The sequence below is a fragment of the Sitophilus oryzae genome, unplaced genomic scaffold, assembly GCF_002938485.1.
Source record: "Sitophilus oryzae breed Bouriz unplaced genomic scaffold, Soryzae_2.0 scaffold_302_pilon_pilon, whole genome shotgun sequence".
NCBI lineage: Eukaryota > Metazoa > Arthropoda > Insecta > Coleoptera > Curculionidae > Sitophilus > Sitophilus oryzae.
This window is the reverse complement of record NW_022146866.1, coordinates 675,078-700,882: the sequence shown is the minus strand read 5'-3', so window position 1 is coordinate 700,882 and position 25,805 is coordinate 675,078. Positions and strand designations below refer to the sequence as shown.

General features: G+C 30.8%; 1 protein-coding gene across 1 annotated transcript in view; it reads left to right on the top strand.

The window, feature by feature from the left end:
• LOC115884569 overlaps positions 1–25,805 on the top strand; it is a 158,740-nt gene that overhangs the window by 60,200 nt on the left and 72,735 nt on the right. The window lies entirely within an intron of this gene.

The window sequence follows — 25,805 nt, the reverse complement described above, 5'->3', positions numbered from 1 at the left end:
GAAATTGTTTTATTCATATGAATATTTTAGAAAATCGCTAGTTTTCATTTTTTTAAAGGGTTATTTACTACTATTAAACCAAAATGAAAAAGTTGAATGTAGAATGTAGAATGTTTAGAAGGGGAGTTAATCACCGCGACCTTGCAGATCTATTGTGTGTTCCCCTTTCTTGAGTTATAAAAAATTATAACTCATCATTAGTGTTGCACAAGAGTCTTGAAAAAGTCTTGCAAGACCAAGACTCTTGCAAGAAATTCAAGACAAGACTTGCAAAATTTCTTGTCTTGAATTTCAAGACAAGACAAGACATATGCAAGAAATTTCAAGAGTTTTCCAAGATTTCTTGAAAGTTAGAAATGATATATTTTTTTAAGTGATAATTAGGTTTTCGCGCAAGTTATGCCGAGTTTATACAACATTTACATAGTCGTAATCACAATCATAGACATAATCATAAAAGTTAAACTATCCACTTCCTATAAACTTGTTGATATCTACCAAGACTTAAGACTGTGATTATGATTACGACTTATGCAAATGTTGTATAAACCCGGCATTAATATTGACCAGTGTTCATTTTTTTTTCTATCACAGCCAGTGTTTTAGAGTTGAGAATGAAATAAAATAAAGTCGATGCAACAAACCGTATATTGGTTATTGGTATTATACAGAAAATTATATTAGTATAATGGTATTATAAAAAAGCTAACGGTAGTTAAAACTAATGGTGGGTTTGTGGAGCACGCTATTTGCGCTATTTAGTACTACTTTTCATGCACGAAATTGCTCCGCAACAAAAAGTAGTATCAAATAGCGCAAATAGTACACTCTAGCATGACCGTACACTCTATATTTCCGTACACCCTGCGTCCAAACTTTTCCAACCAATCTTCCATAATAAAATATAAAATAAATACCATAAAAAATAAAAGTAACAAAGAAGTAACCAAAATAGAACATAATAAACTAACAAGAATTAACAACTAGAACTAAAAAATGAACTTATTCTTATTCAGCTTTTATTTGGTAATGGTTCCTGTTTCGTCAAAGGTGCGAGTTGACGTAGTTCGTTTGCGGTCCGTTAAGATTTTTTGCTAAAATTAGCATCGTTGTTCTTTATTTTTCCGTATTACATTTTGTATACGACGCTTTCTATGAAATAAAATATAGAAATACCCATTATTACCTTTTTGTTAGAATGTAAAATTATTCGAGACAAGAAATTTCAAGAATCTTGCAAGACAAGACAAGACTTTGCCATTCAAGAAATCTGCAAGACAAGACTTTGAAAATTTCTTGTCTTGAATTTCAAGGCAAGACAAGAAATTGATTTTCAAGACAAGAATTCTTGTCTTGTGCAACACTACTCATCATACAGTCTCAGGGCTTTAACAAAAGCCAGTATCTGAGCCGGCTACACAGAGGCCTGCTCTCCAAGTGAAAAAGTTACATAAGAAATATTCTATCAAATAGAGCTGTTTACATAAAATGGTCAAATTTCAATCATATAAACACCAAAAATTGCACTATTTATCAATAAGTATATTGCGCTTTTAATAATTCTGTACATTTTTTCTTGTCAGATTCCACTGTTTTATATTTTAAAACAAAGTGGAGAAATTAATCTCGTAAAAATAATGGATGATCATAATTCGCTAGACAAGGTCAGCCATTTTATTTTTTAAAGGAAGATCTATCAAATATTGTAAATTAAATTACTAAATTAACTGAAATATTTAAGTACTAAGTAGGTTCAGTCTAAAATAATTTAAAGGAAAATAAAATAGTAAGGTATTATATGTATCAAAAACTTTTGGGTATCTAGTAAATGATGCAAAAAAACAAAAGGTAAAGATATTTTTTATAGAATACCCAGCATTTTATTTACAATCGAAACGGAATAATTTCACTAATCACAAAACATAAAGAAATAAAGGAATTCTGATATATAGCTAATAAAAAATGAAAATATTTTTGAGAGATTTAGATTTTTTAGTTTTTTTTATGTATTTTAACGTAGTATGATTTAAATTCGCAACGTATCGATATTTCCTATAATCCTTAACAGTTGAAGTAGTTTTATCTCGTTCATATTTTGACGTCGATTGAGCGGAGCTTATCCCTAAACGATTACCGGTACCTGTGTTCCTTTTTCCGTTATTTCGAACCGAGTTTTATCCATCGCGTTTTATGTTACTGTTCCAAAACACCGGTTAAGGATTTAAAAACATTCGCTAACGTCTGTGTTTCAGCTGGAAAGTTTCGTTTTCCTATGATGTATTACTTTAAATGAAACTACTATTATTGGCTTTTAGAAAAATTTTGATTTAGAATCATTTAGATTGATAATAACTATTCTATATGAAGACGCGTGACTCATAAAATTTAAAATTATGATAATTCATCATAAATAGAGAACTATGGTACACTGTTAAGAATCGACTTTATGGTGCCTATGATCTGACGTCATCGTTCTGTTAAAATGTAGCCTGAACAAAATTGTAAACTGCCACACTTTCGATTAATAATATGATTAAAAATTAATAATATGATTAATTACGAAACTGTACTTTCGATTAATAATATGATTAAAAATATGCCTACTGCTAGTTATTTTTACATAATCCGAAACAGACAGCATAGGTAACGGTAAAATAATTAACTGGTAGAATATTTAATGTAAATGCCGTTTTAAATTTTAATTTATTATCAGAAGTCGAGCGAAGATTCTTCTTAAAATTCCAAAACCTTTATTCCTTTTTTCTCTTGTTTCAAACCTATTTTAATCCATCAGATTTTGTGTTAACACTATTTTTGCTAGTTTGGGGATTTATATTCATTTGCTATCTGTCTGTGTTTCACCTAGAAAATGTTGTCTTAGCATTTTGCATTATTTTGGATAAAACTATTTTATTTCGTTTTTACAACGCAATATTTAATAATAAATTTTATATGAATAACTAGCTCACCCGGCCTAAGTTGTTTTGCCGTATAAATATTTGTTAATGGGATAACAGTAATTTTTGTTCGCGAGCTTGAAAATTATTCAAATAGTAATAAATACTACAAATAGGTACTAATATATAAAAATAGGGGTTGATGGTAGAAGGGTGAAAATTTAGGGTTGTATGTATTTTTTAATGCCACATCATAAAAAAATTAAAATAAAAAATTTTGTCCAAAAAATTTAAAAAAAAATGGAGTGGACCATTTTATCGCTATGGGGTATAAAAATAAATAACAATCTATTCTCAGACCTACTGAATATACATATAAAATTTCATCAAAATCTTGACAAACAAGCTACTATTAGTAAAAATATGAATAAGTTTGTAAAAAGCTGAAAAAAATTGGGGCAAGGAATGTTTGCCCGGTTTTTTTATTATCATAAAATAGACAAAATTCAAACAACTTTTAAAATGTGATAGCTGTTGATTCTACCTTTTAAATGAATTTTGAATCATCAAAAATTATTAAATTTTAGCCAAGTTATTAAACAATTTGTCCTATCAATCGATGATACATTTATGAAATCTATCTCCAGAGCGCGAGCGTTAAGGAATATCTAAAAAACTATGTACTAATTCTATTTAAAAATGATAAGGACTATTGGGTAATTATTGGGAAAACTGGAAATCGTCAGATTTTCACCAAAATTGGTATACACCCTATTTTGAGGTCGTAGATTACGAATCTGAACTTTTTTCTTGGCGGTCTCTTACCGTTTTTCAGAAAAACGGAAAATTATTTCAACATCGAATTTTTTTTAATTTCTCATATTTTTAAGATTTTCTAGCGCATATTTTGTTAGGTATTCAATAAACAATGATGTTATTGCTATTTTCTGTTACTTTTTTTACAAATTCTATGCATAATAGAGGAAAATTTGTTAAAATAAATTTGTAAACAATCTGAAAATGTTGGGTTATGTGTTTCTGGCATTTAAAGCAACGTTGCCAATGCTAAACCTAAATTTAGCGTGTTTTTTTACTCATTCTGGGATTACGAAAGGCGGTCGCCAGAAGGACGGCTCCTTCCAATAATTGCTATTTTACCAACGAGATCTGACTATTTATAACCACGAAGTTGCACGAAAGAGTTTTGATTGCATTGGTTACAACTTCCATGCGGAGGGTGTTAATCTTTTGTTATTATATTATATCAAAAAAAGGTTAACCCCTTCCGCAAAGAAGTTATATAAAGACTATTTATAACCACAAAGTTGCAAGAAAGAATTTTGATTGCATTGGTTTTAATTTCTTTGCGGAGGGGGTTAATCTTTTTTTGATAACAAAAGATTAACACCCTCCGCATGGAAGTTGTAACCAATGCAATCAAAACTCTTTCGTGCAACTTCGTGGTTATTAATATAATATAACAAAAAAAAGATTAACCCCCTCCGCATAGAAGTTGAAGCCAATGCAATCAAAACTCTTCCGCGTAACTTTGTGGTTTGGTAGCACTCTATTGTGTTGTGGATATAGGTAGGTAGATATATTTAATTATTGTCTATCTCATAATAGGTAATTTATTTAAAATCCCTAATCACCCGAAAAAATAGAAGATATGGCAACGTTGTAAATTTTCAAATTTCTAGATTAGGTCTAGAATGTATTTGTCTCTCTCATTACATAGGAGAGAGAAAGAAGGATATATCAAATGTCAAACTTCCATCTGGTCCCAATTTTCTTTGTTATTTTGCTAAGAAAAGGGTTTTTCAGTAAAATTTTGGACATTTTTCTATCCCCAATCAAGTGTGGCTTTTAGATAAACTATTATATAATGAAAATATAGTGAAATTATTACTTTATAGGGCCGAAATAAAGAAAAATTTCAATGTTGAAATAATTTTTCGTTTTCCTGAAAAACGGTAAGAGACCGCCAAGAAAATAGTTCAGATTCGTAATCTACAACCTCAAAATAGAGTGTATACCAATTTTGGTGAAAATCTGACGATTTCCAGTTTTCCCAATAATTACCGACTATTGTTATAGGTAATTACTTAAGCTTCATTTTTGATTTTGGCAGGTATTTGCGAAAAAATGACTTTGCGGCCATTTGGAGCCATTTTTTCGGCCAAAGCTCGTCGAGCACGGTGTTACAATTTTTCCCTCTAAAAGTACTCCGCAAAATCCACCTGAAAAGTCTCGGTCAACGATTTAAGCCGTGGTTTTAACATTCATTTACTGGACTAATATCAATAGAAATTTATTAAATGTTTCGCATCTAAAAAATATTGGCCTTATAATTGGCCGTTGACGTTCTGTAATTAGATTTGAAATAAAAATTGGCGATATTCATGCCACTGCCATCGAACTACCATATCGAATACTATATTCTTTTTTGAAGATTGTTTCTTGTAATTCACATTACACACATTACTACATTTAATATCAAACAAACATAGTAATGTGACTATTACTGGTGTGAAAATGTAAATATATAATTTTGATTTTGTGACGTCAAAGCTGGGTCTACATATGTAGCACTCTATTGTATCAGGATCATGTATCACGTATCAAGAGCTTGTATCGTAAGTATGGACGTTTGTTTAGGCTGTGTTGACTGAATATGCATATCATGCCAAAGTAAGCGTCCATACTTATAAAATTCATACGTATCAGTGTACAAGCGTGCGTATCAGTGTATGTGGACGGTACAACAAATCACCTTGTATCGTCGTATCATGTTCATCAATTCTCATTTATATTATCAGGACGGAACCCTCGATGCCCTTTTGATGATCGGAGAAAACCCGCCTCAAGACGGGTCACGGCGTATCAAGTCAATTGTATCGTTATACTGTATCAAAACACGTCCAAATGACAGATCGTGATACGTGTATCCGATTCGCAGTGTTAAGATACGCGCCAAAATTCGGATTGGCATGTATCAGATACGGTATCACAAAGGTGTACCATATGATCGCGTTTATTCGGCGTCCAAACTAGCGATCATGATACATGTTGGTGCAACGCGACGGAGATATGATACACCAAGTTGCTACATATTTGGACCCGGCCTAAGTTTATAATAAAAAGGTTTCGGTAAAGATCTAACAAAGATCGAAACGTAAACAATGATAATGTGTTTGACTTGAAAACATTTTTATCACCGACCATAAACCCCCAATAAACAATCTTCAAAAAAAATATATTTATTGTCCAAAGAATACTACGAGCCCTAACAACTATATGTTGGGACAAGGTCATATTTTGGAATTATTGCCCTGGTTTTTCAAAATGACTGAAAAATATATGTTTAATTTTTTAAATATAAACATAGCCATATATCCTAAACAACTTGACAATATTTTTATGAATTTGTAAATCAATCCATATTTACAGTAGCGGATTTTTTTCATAAAAGGACAAATTTGCCTGACAACTAAATGTTGGGACAAGTATTTTTAAATAATTAATATCATAGCTCTGTTTACTTCAGCATTGACAGCTTGTAAGTGACTCGATACTTTGAGTAGTGAGACTTACTGTAAGTAATTTAATTTTTTTTAATTTTCAATTTTGTTAATTTAATTTAAAGTAATGGTCCGTGGAAAAGCTACAAATCAAAAACTACGCGAAATTATCATTCGTCAATACAGTACGGGAAAAACAATTCGAAAAATTTCTGATGATTGAAGTATTCCAAAAACCACGGTCTTTAATATAATAAAAAAATACGGCGAATCTGCCAGTGTAGGCGTTAGAGGTAAAAGTTCGGGAAGGCCAAAAGTTGTATCTCAGAGAGATTTACGAAATTTAGTAAAAATTTGCAAGTCTGCGAGAAGAAGTACTCTTCGCGAAGTAACAGTTAAATGGAATACTGTAACTGGATTAAATATATCAAGAGAATGTTGCCGAAAATATATCCATAAATGCGGTCTGGGGTTTTACAAGGTAAACTTTATTTTGTGTGGTTAATCAATTACCTGAAGATTATTGATACAAATTCTTATTTAGGCCAAAGAAAAACCGCTACTGACAGAAATTCAAAAGAAAAATCGCTACAATTGGGCAAAATCTAAATTATCGTGGACACAAAATGATTGGAATAAGGTCATATTTAGCGATGAGTCTAAATTTTATGTTTGCGTTGGAGATCATCGAATAAGAATAATACGAAATAAAGCAGAAGCCTTTCATAAAGATTGCTTAAAGAGGGTTGTTAAATTTCCTAAGGGGATTATGTTTTGGGGTTGCATGTCAGCAAGAGGTTTGGGCAAATTAAATTTTATAGATGGCACTGTTAACGCCCAAAAATATCAACATATACTTGAGACCTCACTTTTGCCTAGTGCTCAAGAATTGTTTCCAAACGAAGACTATATTTTTCAACAAGATGGAGAATCAGCAAAGTGCCATTCAGCAAAATCAACTAAAATTGGTTCGGTAATAATAATATAAAAGTTCTATCCTATCCTGCAAATAGTCCGGACATCAATGTTATAGAAACTGTGTGGCATAAAATGAAGCAATATTTAAGAAACCACCCTCAACGCACAATTTTTGATTTGCGGACAAAACTGCAGGAAATTTGGAATAATTTTTCTCCTCAAATGTGCCAATCTTTGGTAAATACAATGCCATTAAAAGTTTAGGCCGTTGTTAAGGCGAAAGGTGATGTAACTCCGTATTAAACAAATTTTTTGTTGTGCTGTCCCAATATATAGTTGTCATAGTTGGCAAAATTACCTATTATCAAAAGTGATTTGTTTGCAAAGTTATAAAAATATAGTAAAATTGTCTAGATCATATTGAAATATTTGAATTTAGAATAATAAACAAAATAAATTGAGTTGTTTTAACAAATTACTATTTTTATTGCAAAAAAAGACATTGTCCCAACATATAGCTGTTAGGGCTCGTATAATGCAAAAAGAAATATTATATTCTTCTAGTTGACGCTCTGCCAATATATTTTAGATAACAACTAAGTATAGCACATCTTCACCTCAAAACGATTGATTTTTTACTTTTTCTGTTAGCTAAAATGAATGTAAGATTGTTAAACTTCTAAATTAAAAGTTATTAAACCGAAAAATAGTAGTAACGAATGAAAGAAATTAAAATAACTAATCTACTATTTTCCTTTGATGTTGATTAACGCTATCTCACTCCAAAAAGTAACCAAACTTAGTTAAAATTTTACTACACTTGTCAAATTGGGATTGCACGATTTCAAGTGCGGTTTTTCCCCGACTGCTCGAAGAGCAAAAAACGATGAAAATAAAAAATCGAGGGTGAAAATCCCTCCTGTTCCGGTTTTAATCCGGTCATTTTCCGGAACGTTAAAATAATTAGATTTTTAACCAGTCGATTGTCACTAATTCGACGACAGTAATGAAATCTGTGGAAAAAGTCTGAAGTTCTTTGTTATCTAATTGATTTTGGAAGGATGGAATACTTATAAGAAATGAGAGAAATAAAACTTCCTTATCTTTCTATTTGTTAAAATGTCTTTGAAAATCCATAATTCTAGAAGATAGGATAAAAAATGCATTAAAAATTAAGAGAATAAGTGCAAATATTTTTATGGGTATATTTTGAAACGAGAAATTGTTGAAATTTTTAGTTAAAAAATACATATATTTCTAAAATTGATATCTTGATATAATAACAACAACATATATAATAAAATATATTTAGATAAAAATCCAATGGTTCTCAGAATATATGGCAAAACTTATTTATTTAAATAAGTAAAATAACTAATTTATTTTAGACTTATTTGAAAAATAGCAAAAAGATATATATAAATATATTTCTTTTGTCGAGAATGTTTCTTATACGGTATGATAGAAAAAAACGGCGTCCAGTTGGCTTGGAAATGAACGTCGATGACATTCGCCATGGAATTTTACATACAGTGTGTCAATTTTAAAACTTCCCACCTTTAATATCTTTCTTGCAGTTAAAAATATGAAAAATCGGAAAGACACGTCAATTTTATTAGTAAGGGGGACACTTTAAATGAATATTTTTGGTCTTTTTCTTTCAATCCCTTAGGAGGGGTAGATGTCACTCTTACAATCTTAAATGGGAATGGGAGTCAAGTGGCACATCGTTTTAAAGGACATTTAATTCTCTTTTCAGCGGTATCCTACTTTGTTGCTTTTTTTCCACAGATTTCCTAATAATCGCGTTTCAAAGATGCAGAAACAATTAAACATGCCTGCATTGAAATTTTGGTTTTCAGGCTAGTGTTTACACAAAAATTATTGCAGTGGATCTCCTTGTAGTACAAATAATTAGAAGATTAGGTGGCAACATGGACGTAGCCATTACATTTTTCTAGGAGGTCGAAATTCGAAATACTAATAAACAGAAAACATCATAAACATTAACGTTTCCTTTCTCAAATTTGAACGAGTGGCAACCTCGAATCAGTTTTACAGGAGGAATTGTTAACATTCCAGCAGGACGGTGCTCCAGCTCATTATTTTTTCCGGTCCGACAGTGGTTAAACGAGATCTGCAGGTACATGGATTGGCAGAAGGGGACCAATTGAATGGCTTTCAAGATCACTTAGACTTTTTTTGGAGGGACATTTAAATCCGTTGTTTATAAAACACAATCTACTGATATTGATGATCTTAAAAGGCGAATTACAGCAGAATGCCAGTCAATTCCCGGTGAAATTTTCCGAAATGTTAGGGAGGTGTTTGAAAACAGACTTTATTACTGTTTACGGAAAAATGGACAACATTTTGAACAACTTATAAGATGTAAGTGGTGTAACCTAGTCTAATCATTTGTACTACAAGGAGATCCATTGCAAAACTTTTGTGCAAACACTAACCTGAAAACCAAAATCTGGCACGTTTAATTGTTTCTGCACCTTTGAAACGCGATTATTCGGAAACCTCTGGATGAAAAGCAATAAAGTAGGATACCACTGAAAAGAGAATTAAATGTCCTTTAAAACGATGTGCCACTTGACTCCCATTCCCATTTAAGATTGTAAGAGTGACATCTACCCCTCCTAAGGGATTGAAAGAAAAAGACCAAAAATATTTATTTAAAGTGTCCCCCTTACTAATAAAATTGACGTGTCTTTCCGATTTTTCATATTTTTAACTGCAAGAAAGATATTAAAGGTGGGAAGTTTTAAAATTGACACACTGTATAAAATGATAGCAATCTTCATTTCGTAGCTGACGCCGTTTTTTTAGTCATACGATATTATATTAGAAATTAAAATAATTATAAAAAATCCAACAAATGAACCGATATACAGGGTGAGTCTTAAATAAGTGCAAATATTTTTAGGGGCCAGTATATTTCGACCCCAGAGACACGATTATAAGGTTCTTTTCGCGAAAATAAAATTTTGAAAATTTGAAAGTTTTTTAACATTTTTTGGAATTTTTTTAGAATAGGTAGTAGATTAGATTTAAAAGAAACAAAACCAAGAAAAGATCCAGTGGTTCTGAAAATTTTAGCAAAAAATGTTTTTTTGGAAATTTTCAAAGTAAAATAACTCGGTTATTTTGGACTTAATTGAAAAACGGTAGAGAAAAAATATATTTCATTTATTGAGATCTACCAGCCCTGAAATACTTACACTTATTAAGACTTAACCTGTATACTAAAAAAGGTATTGATAATTTGGAGCCATGTTTGATTTTTTATATAAAATCATTAAGCTTTATAAAGTGACTGAGTAATAATCAATTAAAACAGTAGTAATTAAAACAAATTAATTAGACTTATTCTGTCAATTGTCACTAAATTGACGGTGGTAATAAAAGACGTGGAATTTTCCTATAATTATTCAGTTTGCAATATTCAAATATGCGTTAAAGAAGCCATTATAAAATAATAATATGAAATTCATATCTTTATAAATAATGTGTATACTTAAAAGTTCAAAATAATATATTTAAAAAATGTATTTCATAACTTTCGAAGCTATGAGAGACATATCATTAAAAATTTTAAAAAAATACGCAAGTCATTTGAACACTTATACCATATATTGGACGCATTTTAACTATGTATGTAATATCAGCAACTAAATTCTAATGCAAAATCAACACAATCAATAGAAATAATTAAGTAAATGTAGATAATTAAAGTTAAATTTCTATACAAATTTTGTGTGGGTACCCGCTTGGCAATGTTACATAGTGTAATTATATCAATTCATTTTAGAAATATTTTATAACTGCTTCATTCATTTTCATTAAGCAATCCTACGCAGTATTTTTTATGTTAATTTATAATTTCCTTTAAATTCTAATATTTTTAATTATATTGGTAAATATATAAAAATTATATCCAAAATTTTATAAAATAAGTTAAATGTTTTATTGTTTTTATTTGCCTGATTTATTAAATAGTGTTCATAACTTTTCAAATTATGATTCCCTATTATTTTTTTTTACTATGAGTACTAAAACGTTAGTTTTATAGATTCTTTCTATTACTTAGTAAATGAATATATATGTAGACGTTATAATGAATAAATAAATAAATATAAGTCAAATTATTATTTTTTTACTTAATTTATTCAACATATATCCATAAATATTTCCGTATTAACTATATAAAGCTGGCCAGTTTTTAAAGCAATTATTTAATTTTATTATGCATGCCTCTCGCTAAAACTGACGTAGAATATATCGATTATCTTTTACCCGAAACAGCTAATTAGCAGTTTCAAAATTTATTTATACACCAAACAATTCTGCACACACCAATGAATATTTATTTTAATTATCAAAGTAAATATAAACGGTTTAATATATGCTGTTGCTATGTTGCTGCTGATTTATAATATAATTATAAATTTATTTGTCTTTGCGATTTGTTTCACTTATGGGTTGCTTGTTAATTTTAATATATTTAATATGATAATAAGTTTTATTAAAGTTATAACTGGCCTATGTAGTTTTAAACACTTTTATATTAAGTTTTGAGCTAAAGTACTATACATTATAATTTTTCTCTAGTAGGCTTGGTGCCTACAAGCATGTTCGACGGACATTAATAAAAAGCAATATTATTTTATTGTTCTTAAGAGAAATCTGTATACGATACTTTTATTAGCACCCAGCATGGTTTCATATAAATCCATTCAACTAGTATTTATTATGCAGGGATTTAGACAATTAAAACTAGAAAAACCAAACCAAATTCGTAAACTAAACTTTGCTACAGACTACAGTATAAATGTTACTTTATCATAACCAGAAATAATAAATAACTATATAGACAATTTTTAAAATAATTTTGTGCGAGATTTTGTGTATATTTTGTTCACGAGGCGCAATACCGTGGATTATAAACCGATAAATGGTAGGCCGCTAGTTAGTCACTGTTTTATATTTTTTTACTATATTGTAATTAATAATATTACTAGACAATGATTAAAACTAAATATTCTTGTGTAACGTTCGAGGAATAGACAATTTAATTTACCATCGGTAACTGTTTTCATTACAGTGTTTCCATGTTTACGTATTTTTCTGGAGCCACCACAACGTTTGACCTTGATTGCCTCGTACTATTTCACAAAATATTACGATAAATATAAGCCCGTCTTATAAAAAGGCTGTACTTAAACTGCTGTTAAACGGTAGCTTACTAAAATGCCGTTAATAGGTATGACGTCGTTGATGTGACGCACTTGACGGCTTTATGAAATATAGAAATTTTATAAGGACTAACCAACGCTATATCCACCCCACCAAATAACTAACTTAACCAACGCAACTAACCTCGACACTGATAAAAAAATATAAAAAGCAAATATAAATTAGTCAAAACCAACCAACCCACCAAATAACCAACTAACCAATGAATTAACACTCTCCAAATAACCACGCTAACCAATCCGCCAAATAACTAAACCAATCCAACCAAAAAGAGTGAAACCAATGCAATAAGATCACGCTATAAGCAAAAAAAAAATATAAAAAAGTCTAGGTTGGCGTGAGATTTGAACCACGGACCATTCGCTCAGGAAGCGATAGCCTCAGCCACGGAGCCACAGGTGCTCTTGCAAAATGCTTATAGCCAGGCATTACTTTCCGCCGACATGAACGACGTCACAATATCTATTAACGGCATTTTAGTAGGCTACCGTTTAGCGGCTGTTTAAGTACATCGTTATAAAAATTAGTTCCCACGTTTCTTGAAATTACGGGCTTATGCTTACCGTACTGTTTCCAGAAATGTTTTGCGAAATGTTTCACGAAATATTTCCAGAAATATTTCGTAAAACATTTCGGGGATAGTGTAGCGGCTGTTTAACAGTACACATATAACTTTTAATAGTTAAATTTCAACTTTTATAGTTCAGAAACTCCACAATTCCTGCATTAAGTTCTCGTAAACCGTAATATTATCACAGAATGTATTTTATCCTACATTGATGCTGTGCTATTATAATTTAAATATATCTGTCTAGTTTTTGAACAAAATAACTTTGAATATAAAAGGATTTAAGTTTATAAGTTATAATTTTAACTTTGTCGTAAATGTTGTATAAAAAATAGTGTTCAGAAAAGAGGTTCTTTATGGAGAATTTTTATTATCTTGGACAAATAACCAGAAACTTTTTTTCTGCTTACATTGTTAATTTCACCCTTCCGTAATTTATTCCTTGTCAAACATTTTTACGGATTCATAAAAAGCTTTTTATCTTTTTTTTTCTGGGCAATTTAAACAAACCTTAAGCGGGTACAATGGAGCAAAATTACTGTGAAAAAATGCCGCAATTAAACTTACAATAGCTAAATTAAATAATTTTGTGATACTTAATTTTTAAATGAATAATTTTTAGCTAGATTAAATCATTATTTTTTTTCAATATTATTTTACTAGTTTATTATAGAACTTAAATTAACCTTAATTGAAAAGTCTTAATTAATAATAATAATTAAAAATAAATAAAATAAATTTAATATGAAGCTAATGAGCAAATTTCATAATACATTTTTGTTTCATTTATTTTTGTTATAAGAAACATAAAATCTTATGAATACGCGCCTTTAAAGAAAGTTAAAACTTTTATGGTTTTAATTTTCTTTAAACACGCAAGTCTAGATAAAAGCTATTGACATTTTTATACTTAAAATTCAGCTTGCGTATGTTTGTGTCCGCAAAACTTGGAAGACAGTAGATAGACAAGGCGATTTTTACAAAATATTGCATTTGAGCAGAAGAATCTTAAAAATACAGGGTGTCATTGAAATGGTGTAAAAAATAGTAAAAAAAGTTCCTATAAGTATAGGGCTGAAAATGCATATTAAGGGAGTTAGGGGCACTGAAAAGGTGAATTTAAAAACGGCTGTTTTAAAATTGTAGGCTTAAAAAACGAAATAAAATTTCGAAAAAAAATATAAATAAAATAAATTTTGACCCTAAATCAAATGGTGATACTGAAAAATTATTTGGAAAAGCGGAAAGGGTAGTTTTTGCAAGGAGAGGGTTTTTTTTCGTGAATAACTTTTTTGGGGTTATTTTTTTTGCAACGTGGGTTCATTTTTTGAAAACTACATACTTTTTCCTACAAAAAAGATACTCTTGTTGCACATCGCCCAGAACGATGGTTTTCGAGAAAATTGTAGACGAAGAGTTTGGTCTGATGGGTTGCTAACTGGTTAATCAACATAAACTTATGAAAGTTATGGCGGTTCAAAAGTAACCAAGTAGTTATCAAATAATTAATTGAAAAATCAAAATTTCATGACTTTTAAAACATCTTATTGCTTTAAAAAAACTAAATAATCCAATTACCAAAATTCCTTATTAAAATAATGCATTCCTTAATTCGTTCGTAGTAAATGTTCAAAGTGACCACCATTCATTTCAATGTAGACATCTGATCTTCTTCTCCACGATCTGCGTAGGTACCCTGTGGAATATCCACAATTTTGGTTGAAACTTTGATTGGAACAATCAATAATGCGTTGCCGTAGTTGCTCTTCAGTACTAATCGGCACTGAGCACACCAAATTTTTTAAAACCAAAAAAGTTTATTTCGTTTTTAAAGCAATAAGATGTTTTAAAAATCATGAAATTTTGATTTTCCAATTAATTATTTAATAATAATAATTGGAATAAACTACTTGGTTACTTCTGAACCGCCATAACTTTCATAAGTTTAGGTTGATTAACCAGTTAGCAACCCATCAAGGCAATCTCTTTGCTTTCAATTTTCTCGAAAACCATCGCTCTGGGCGATGTGCAACAAGAGTACCCTTTTTGTAGGAAAAAGTATGTAGTTTTCAAAAAATGAACCCACGTTGCAAAAAAATAACCTCAAAAAAGTTATTCACGAAATTTTTTTTCGAAGTCTTATCTCGTTTTTTTAAGCCTACAATTTCAAAACAACCGTTTTTTAAATTCACCCTTTCAGTGCCCCTAACTTCCTTAATATGCATTTTCCGCCCTATACTTATAGGAACTTTTTTTACTATTTTTAGGTGTACTATCAACTTCCGATTTTTTTTTACACCATTTCAATGACACCCTGTATGTGCAAATATTTTTAGTGGTACATATTTCGACCCCAGTATTTTTCGCGAAAATTTTTTTTGAAAATATGGAAAAAAATTTGATTTTTTTTTAAATTACGTTAAATAACGTAATTTCTTCATAATATGGCATATAGTAGATTAAATTTGCAAGAAAGGAAATCACACAAAATACACTTTATACTTTTTTTACGATTATTCACAATGTCTAAAAAACACAAATAAAATTAATAGAATATCCTAGCAACAGCTTATTATAAAACAGAATATAAAACAATCAACTTTTGATTTCTAACCATAATTTCTCTTGACGGAAGATAATCAAAGGTCAAAATGACATTTCTCGCAAATTTTGAAGTATAATTAATGGAAAAGTTAAAAGTTTGATAACTTTTTCTACTAATTGAAAATGTCTACCAGTTAGTTTTTATGAATCTTAATTTGTTGAAATTAATTTTAATACCTACATTCGCCTTCTGAATGAAGGGCACCATCCTGTCCAAAAGGCGCTAAATGTTATTTCAAAGATTTTCGTCATTACTAGTTAAAAAAAAAGAAAAAGACTTTTTTAATATATTTCTGTTCAATTTCGTTTCCAAACCACAAAGCAATTTCTATTTGGGCCACCGCATGCGAATATTTACTCACTTTTTCTTTTTATTTTCGTTTTTTATCTACGCGAGAGTATAAATTGAATTGATTCTCATTCGAGGTCCGTCGTGTGGAACTTTTTATCGCCAAGAGGAATGGAACGGGGAGATCTCTCCAAACCCCAACAGACCTCCTCACAGTTTGAAACTCGCTAATCTCCAACGTTAATTAAACTGTTTGACTGGAGGCACGGCCACCCGGCGTTGTACAAAAAAAGTTTTTTTCAATTTTACCATCGCAGTTGTTCAGCAGTTTCTCTATGTTTTTATTTGGTGCAAATAGAATTGTTTGTTTTTCATTTGAAAGCTTAAATTTTTAACACACATGCAAAAAATGCACATTTTAAAATATTGTTAATTTACTGAGTGATTCAAACTTATTGTCACATTTTTCAGATAGAGCGGAGCATCTGCGCGAACCGTCCGTGAGTTCCATGAGTTTAAATGATCAATTTCACATGGGTCGCGTATGCTCCGTCCGGATGATTTTGATGACGCTCCGCTCCATCTGAAAGCGCTCCGCGACGGACCGTCCGCGACTTCGAGCAAGTACCATGAGCTTATATGAGCAATTTCACATAGTGATGGGTTGTTATTTAACTATCTGTTATTTTATAACAATTATTTAGAAATAACATAACGCAACCGTTACTACTTCTAAAAAATAACAGATATAAAATAACGACACCTAGAGATCGACCGCTCGTGAAACGAAGTCAGCGCTCTGCACCGCCACGAAATTCTATGCGGCTCGAAGCAATTCCAAAAAACAACTAATATGGATGGAAAACATGTTATTTTGACAACCATCGATACAGGCGACGAGATACAACGGACAACGGAGTGGGGAATGCGCTACGGCGAACGTAGCTGCATCGGTCGATGGTCGTGTTGGGCTTGCAACAGCTTAAAAATAATAGGATATTATAAAAGAAGCAGCCCTTTTTAAACAGTTGCGGGCATAACGCCTGGCGGTCGAGATAACAGGAGAGGGAAAGTAACGCTGCTGCATCGGTCGATTATCGATGGAGGTTCGAAACAGGTTGGAAAATAACGCATCAGTTGTTTTAGACACATTATTTTTCAACCTGTTACGAGCATAACGGGCGGAGGTCGAGATAATATGGCGCTGTATGTTTCAGTACTTAGTTATTAAGTTTCAGTTAGTTAGTTATTTTTATTAATATCTTTAAATATATACTTTCATTGTTTTTGCTAAATTTTAAAACTCTTCAAAGACAATTTTACTAAGATTTACTTTAAGAAATTATGAATGGTGCTTAGAAATTTAGTGATTAATTTATTTATTATAATAATGAGAAGTACCTAATAAAAAATAGAAATAACAATTTAATTAATTATTTAGTAATATGTATATTTTTCTAAAGATATGCTTTAGAAAAAAATAAGTTTTGAGTTTTTCTAAATTTTCCCAGTCTTAAATTATTAGAATACAGTAGTTGCAAAGTAGTTTTGTATTTTTCACCACTGTCTAAGACTATTACTGTTATACCTAGATGGTGATAAGAATAAAAACACTATGTTAAGAAAAGACTGTTTAAAAGGTAGCAAACACATTGAGTATAATATTAATTTTAAATAATGTATATTCGTTGGTTTTGCTGCGATTTAAAGCTCTTCAAAAAACAAATTTACTATTTAGAGATAATAATACAACAAACGATAGATACTAAAAATACACTAAATAAAGATATTACCTTTCAACTAATAAAACAAGTAAATGCTAAATTATACAGACTTCAAATTATTTGGAATCGCACTAAGAAAAATGAATCTCTTGAAATACTATAATTAGATACTACCCTTGTTTATACAGTATGTCCTCGGATTGTCTTTATAAGAGGAAATAAAAAAAACTGTTATTTTTAAGCTGCTATTTTAAGCTGCTTTTTATAAATAACTATAGCAGTTTCAATTGTTATTTAAGAATAACAGTTTTGCCCACCACCAATTTCACATGGGTCGCGTATACTCCGTCCGGATGAGCTATAATTAAAAAACATCCCCGCGGACGCTCCGCGCGTTCGGTCCGCTCCATCTGAAAGCGCTGTTACAACAGATATAAGAAACCCGTCAGCGGTAACGACTTCAAACAACGATGTATTATAGCTCGATGTAAGAAAGCTCATCCGGACGGAGCATACGCGACCCATGTGAAATTGTTCACATAAACTCATGGTACTTGCCCGAAGTCGCGGACGCTCCGCTCCATGTGAAAGGGCTGTAACTCTTTTGAAACCACTCATAGACTGCATGGGTTTATTATTGTTAGATGATTGTTAGTCACAATTTTTACGTGAAGTTTGTTTGTTGTCTTATAGGAGCACTGGCTTTAATTGAATAAAGTACTTTACATGGAATTTGCCTAAATTCTCCTAAGACTAAAGTGATATCGTTATCTAAAAGATGAAAAAATTTATATTATATTTATATTTTTTTTTCATTTTAATTTCTTATACTTAAAATCTAGAGCCATTTTAACATATTACTTAAGATTATACCCAAACAAATAAAAAATTATTTAACTCAAATGAAATCATATAGAATCTATCGAACAACTGCGATGGTGAAATTGAAATAAACTCTTTTGCACAATGCCTGGTGGCTGTGCCTCTAATCAAACAGTTTAATTTACGTTGGAGATTAGCGAGTTTCAAACTGTGAGGTCTGTTGGGGTTTGGAGAGATCTGCCCCTCCCATTTCTCTAGGCGATAAAAGTTCCCTACGATAGACTTTGAATGAGAATCAATTGAATTTATACACTCGAATAGACAAAAAACGAAAATTGAAGGAAAAAGTGAGTAAATATTCGCTGCCACTGGCCGAAATACGAATTGCTTTGTGGTTTGGAAACGAAATTGAACAGAAATAGATTAAAATAGTCTTTTTATTTCTTTTAGCTGGCACTGGCGACATTCTTTGTACTTAAATCTCGTGCTTTATCAATATATTACTAGAGTTTTGCCAGAAAAGCAAACCAAAATCTCACAATGAGTTATATAAAAGGAATGTTAGTTTTAAGTTTCTCTGCAATTTTTAATTTTTGATAATTAGTTTCGCATTCTAGTAATCAATATTTACAATATTTACATAATATAATATTTTATAAACATAGGATCCACAAAAATGCCGAATTTGCTTAATATCTGTTATGGTGTATTAATTATTAGCAGTTATATTGAGACTTCAAAACGATAAAAAATATTGAGAATAATATACTATAATTTACCAAAATAATATAAAAAAAGTTACTCTATAGAAAAGTTTAGTATAAAAGTTGATATAATATTCATATAATTTCCAGCTGTCAAATATAATAGTTTCTTCCAATCACTATAATCTATTATAACAATATCTTTCATGGCTTTTTTATTTTCGCTTCATAGCTACATAATTCCACCGAAACACATCGATAAAAACAAACATTGACATTCATTAACTATGTTACAAAAATAATTGATAAAGTTAATTAACTTTCTTCTTCCCTTTGTAGAAAACACTATTTTTATAGCTATTTAATAACAGACAATTTATATACAACAGACGACACGAAATCAAAAAAATAGGTCATGATACAAATTGCTTTCTTGGCTTGGAAACGGAATTAAATAAAAATATATTGCAATTGTTCTTTTGCGTTCTTTTAACTACACCTTCTTTGATGTAAACTATGATGCTTTTTCAGTATTCTGCTATAGAATAAAACTGTCTGTTTTCTGTAATATAAATTACTAATATTTTTTTCATTAAGACTCTCCAATATCGAAATGTTCCGGGTGTTCCACTAAGACACAGCGCGACGGCCATTAGGGTAATTAGTATAGTTTTCACACATTGTAGGGGAAGAAAAAAAAAGATTATACAAGGCAGATCAAAAAGAAACTTTAAATATGATTTTTTTATTTTTTAACATCGAAACTCGAAGGTATAATTACAGGTTTCATAGCAACCATCAATAGAGTATGTCATATAAAAATGTTTTGAATTTTTACTCAAATCGACCCTTGATAATAAAAGGGAGTAGATTTAAGTTTCTCTTTGATCGAGTCTGTATACTATTTCTTTGATTTTTCTGCACGTATGCAAAAAATACGCTAAAACACTATTTACGGCCGTATTCATAGTCGATCGCCAGCCTCCCGCTGGCGGGAGCTTTCCCGAAATTCTTCGTTCCTATTTCAGAGTCGAGCGCTCTCCGAGTAAAAGATCGCGCACACTATACCTACACGGACCAGTACGGACCAGCAGAGCACAAACCTGCATCCTGCATGACGTCGCACACTTTACCGCCACAGACCAGCAACATAAGCGAGAGTTTCGAAAAAAGTACAGTTGTCAAGGCTCAACTACTAGAGCGTGCAACATAGAAGTATTGAAAATGAGTAGTTCAGAGGAAGAAATTATTATTTTAGCCATGTTGTGTGAAGAAGAGGAGGAAGAGAAGGAAGCTAAGAAAAAAAAGAAGATTTTGGGTTCACCCTATAAATCAAAAGAGAAAGCAATATGGCGAATTTCATCATTTCTTTCCTGAATTAAAAAGATTCGAAGAAAAGTTTTTCCAATATTTTCGAATGTCACAAATCAAATTTGATTATTTTTTTTTGCTATCGACTCCCATATTGCATCTTTTCTTTCTTGGTCTCTATATATAAAATGCTTGGCTCGTATCATTCATATTTAAAACGATTTAAAGGTTCGAACAAAAATAAACGAAATCTAACCTACATCATGCGACTTGAGCCAGCTAGCGTACTCGAAATACTGACGAACCCTTCAATATTTGCATGTTTGTGGAGGTGTACTGGTTCGCCCGTGCGCACATTAGGTCGGACCAGCACGACCAGGCATAAATATTGCCGGTCATATTTGTCCCTGACCGACACGACCTGTTTTGACGGTCGTGGCTTGTGGCGGTACGTGCTGGTACTGGTCTAGTGTGCTCTACTCTATTAAATAACACGGTCACCTTCACCGGTAGATTTTACTGGTCTGGTCCGTGCCGGTCCGTGTAGGTATAGTGTGCGCGATCTTTAACGCGTGCGCACATCCGTCATATAGAGTAACCGCTCTCTCGCCGGCGCGGCGGGCGGTAGGATAAGCATTTTTTTCCGTTTCATAGTCGATCTCCAGGCGAAGAACCCTTGCGCAGTTTAAACCCCATCCGGTGATTTTCGGCCGGCGACTGGAGCATGTCCTTACCATCTCCGGGCGGCCCGCCAGTTTAGTCTGGTTTATTTCTCTAGTTGAAAGAAGCACCAAGCAAACTGAATTAATTATGGATATTTATAATATTGTGACGATTAACGAGAACGATGAAATTCGTATTTTTGAGGCCATTATTCATTACATTTGAGGCATATGAATTCCGTCCGTCTATTTGACCATTTAAATGTTTTATCGTTTTGTTCTTGTTATGTTTATGATTTTTTTATTTTTTCCTATTGTTTTTACGGTTATTACATTAATTCTCTTTGTAATTTACACAAACTGGAAAAAATATACCAAATTCACCAAACATCAGTCATCTACACAAAACAAAAATAGAGCCAATTTAAAAATATAAATTACTTCTACTCTGGTCATATTTTCCCTTAAAATAATTTTAAAATCCTTAACACAGCACCAATAGGTTAAGGTTAAGGTCTATAAAAATTTATAAACGTAATAAAAACGAATCCATAAAACTTTCAAATAAAACCGAACAGACCTATGGAATTCCCCATTATGTAAATTATTAACTTAATATCCTTTTTATTATGACCCAAAAATATACTTAGCCAAAAAAATATGTATATAAAAAATTGTAAATCTTTTTACTATAAGTGAAGGATTACGAAGATATTATTCATTACTTTAAAACGAATTATAACAAAATAATGGACATATCAATAAAATATTTAAATTACCCAATATCAATAAAATATTTAAATTATTAATATTTAAATATTTAGAGAATGTTAAGTTCGTATAACCGATTTTGTGTAGAAAAAGGAAGAAAACATGTTCCCTGTTGTTAAAACCCTCCACCCGAATAGAAATTTTGTTGGCGACGCGCCGTCATTTTCGCCAGCCAGCGGTGCGCTGGCGGCCGACTATGAAAGAGCTTTTTTTCTCTCCCGATATCGAAGCGCTCGCCGGAGAAATCTTCGGCGAGCGCTTCTTTTCGGCGGGCGGCTGGCGCTCGACTATGAATACGGCCGTATATCTTATAGAAAATTTTGCATTGAATTTGAGGGATTTCATCTGAAAAATTATTAATTTTAAAGAGAACCGGCAACAAGCGGTAGAAAATAATAATATTTTAGTACAGTCTACTGGTCGCAGCGACCAGCCAACGGTCAGAGTGCGCGTTATCATTTTATTTAATGGTAGTAGAGGTAGCAGCGACCTGGTCACTGCAACCTGGCCGTCAGTGCGCTCTTGAGCTCTAAGAATAGCACTCGGCTGTTTCTCGAAAAGTATTAACGTAATTCCTTTGGAAAAATATATTTATGACTAAAGAGGCCATGAGGAATTGCTGGAAATTATTTTCAAATTTGTAGAATGGCTGTTAGTAACTACTAACAAATAATAAAGTGGAACGTTGTACAAAATTTTGCCTAGATAAAGGGTGGTCTAAATAATGGCTTATTAGAGTTGAGGGTTGGAACCTTTGGTGTTAAACAGCAAAATAAATCATTAATTCACCACAATACACCAAAACACTTTACTTTTGCACTGGACGCGCGTTTCACTAATCATGTTAGCATCATCAGCAGATAAAAATGCTAAATAAATCAGTATTGTGTTAAACTGTCCCACACTTTTTTAAAATTAGACAAATTGGCAAATTTAATTATTAATTTAAAAAGTTGTTTAAAAAATCGGTCCACTGGAATATTAAGTTCAACTTCTAGTTTTGAAATTTGTTCAAGCGATAAGAGATCTAATTTTTCGAAATACTTAAAGATGTATATTTGATATCAATTAAACTTTTAGTTACGCAATCGAGGGCGCGATTTTTAAATCCATTGTTGCCAACCATGGACATATTCTTTTTAAAACCTATTTTAGTGCGAAGTGTACAAGATAGCTTAATAGCCGTAAAACACTCATCGCAACTTTATTAGAATATTTTGAACGAGAAAGCGGTCGTAATGGCCCTTTATGTCCCTCAAGTGCTTGAGAAGGTAAGTTTTGTTGATGTAAATAATAACTGTTTATACAGGGTTGTTCACCACATACGACACGGAGTATTGTAGCTAAACGATTAGATTTTTACAAATTGTAAGTTTTGGGTTCGTTGAAGGACTATTAGAGCTACAATTTAAAAATAATTTTACAAGATACAGATTGTCCCAAATAAGTAAAAAATATTACAGTTGTATATTTTTAAATATAACACCCTGTATATTATTGTATTTTTGGATTCTACGATTGAAATAAAGGTAAATTTGATTAAGGTTTATTACACTTGAACCTTACCGTTTTTTTGAAATATTTTCAATTTTATGAAATTGCAGTAAAAAATTTAAGGCTTTATTTCTCCAAGGGTATCAAAGTTTTTAATACTAAATATTTACTGAAGATTATTTATTGATCAGATATTGTGTTGCAATAAAAAAAAGTTTACTACCTTATACAGAGTGTCCAAAAATTTATATTAAATAATTACTAGCTTTAAACGGCAATAAATTGTTTAATTTAAATGGAACACCCTATATATTTTACGTAAATCAGATGCACAATGTAATTGTCTATCAAATTGTATTGTTTCATTTTTTACCTATCTGTTCAAGTTTTCATAGAAAATGCATTTTCTTATAATTTAGACCTCATTTATCGCTATACCCATGGAATATTGACATTTTAGCTTATTTTTTAAGATGTAATAAATTTTTAAAGGGTACAGATACTAATATTGTCGATATAGTTCGTTTATTTAATTAAAAAATAAAAAAACAACTGTTATAATATTTTTTGGTAAAGAGGACCAATTAATATGATCCCAGTATTCAAACTACATTAATTGACTGCTTACGCTGTAGACAGTGTGGTAAAAAGTAACATCTTAAAAATTTTATTTCATTTATTGACGAATGCTTATTTATAAAAACAGAGACATTCATTTTCATAACTTATTATTATATTGATTTCTGAGCCAAATCCACATTTATTTAGAATAATTTATTAATTAAAACAATTTAAAGGTATGTAATTAACTAATTTTTGGTGTTTTTGGTAGGAAATAATGGTGGTATACTTAATCGGTATACTCTTTTACAAAGATTTAAATAGTTTTTTTGTATGCCAATAGGCTTGCAATATTTACCACCTGTACGTTTTGTACATATTATGGTGCTATAAAAAAATCGGAAATGTCAATATTTCATAGGTATAGTGATAAATGAGGTCTAAATTGTAAGAAAATGCATTTTCTACGAAAACTTGAAGAGATGCGTCAAAAATGATATATCACAATTTGATAGACAATTACATTGTGCATCTGACTCACGTAAAATATATAGGGCGTTCCATTTAAATTAAACAAGTTATTGCGGTTTAAAGCTAGTAATAATTTAATATAAATTTTTGGACACTCTGTATAAGGTAGTAACATTTTTATTATTGCAACACAATATCTGATCAATAAATAACCTTCAGTAAATATTTAGTATTAAAAACTTTGATACCCTTGGAGAAATAAAGCCTTAAATTTTTTACTGCAATTTCATAAAATTGAAAATATTTCAAAAACGGTAAGGTTTAAGTGTGATAAACCTTAATCAAATTTACCTTTATTTCAATCGTAGAATCCAAAAATAAAATAATCTACAGGGTGTTCCGTTTAAAAAAATACAACTATAATATTTTTTACTTATTTGGGACAATCTGTATATTGTAAAAATATTTTTAAATTGTAGCTCTAATAGACCTTCAAAAAACCCAAAACTTACAATTTGTAAAAATCTAATCGTTTAGCTACAATACTCCGTGTCGTATGTGGTGAACAACCCTGTATATTTGTAATTAATTTATTTTTGTTTTCTAAAATATTTTGATTAAAAGAAAATATGTAAAAGTGGGCAACGCTGTGCCCGTCAAGCTTAATCACGTTACTAAAAGTTTATTTGATATGAACTAGACATCACCCTACTATAAAAAATTAATATATATAGCAATTTTTTACAACCCTGTGTTAAAACTACTGACATACTTCTAAGTATAAAAGTCAACCCGAAAGATAATAAAAGAGTCATAATTATATCTTAATTAATATAATGGTATAATAAAATTTCAAAAAACATTTTTTTCGGGATCATATCATATAACAATAAAAATAGTTTATGACGGTATACAGAAATAGCATCATTCATAAAAAACTTCAATTATTTTTTGAAATACATATCCAGTAACAAGCAACTGAAATATAAAATGAACATCATGGAATTCCAATTTCCATTTAAAATATTGAATCCACGTATATTTTTTCAACATAAATTGTTACATGCATCTATTTTTTTTTTCAAATAAATAAAAGGTTACCGTAAAATGGGGTGAATAGAAACATAGGGGTGAATAGAAACAAAATTTCTGAAAAAAATCAAATCACGATTAAAAATATTCAAAGTAAAAAGAGTCGACATATCTAATTTTTCTATCATTGG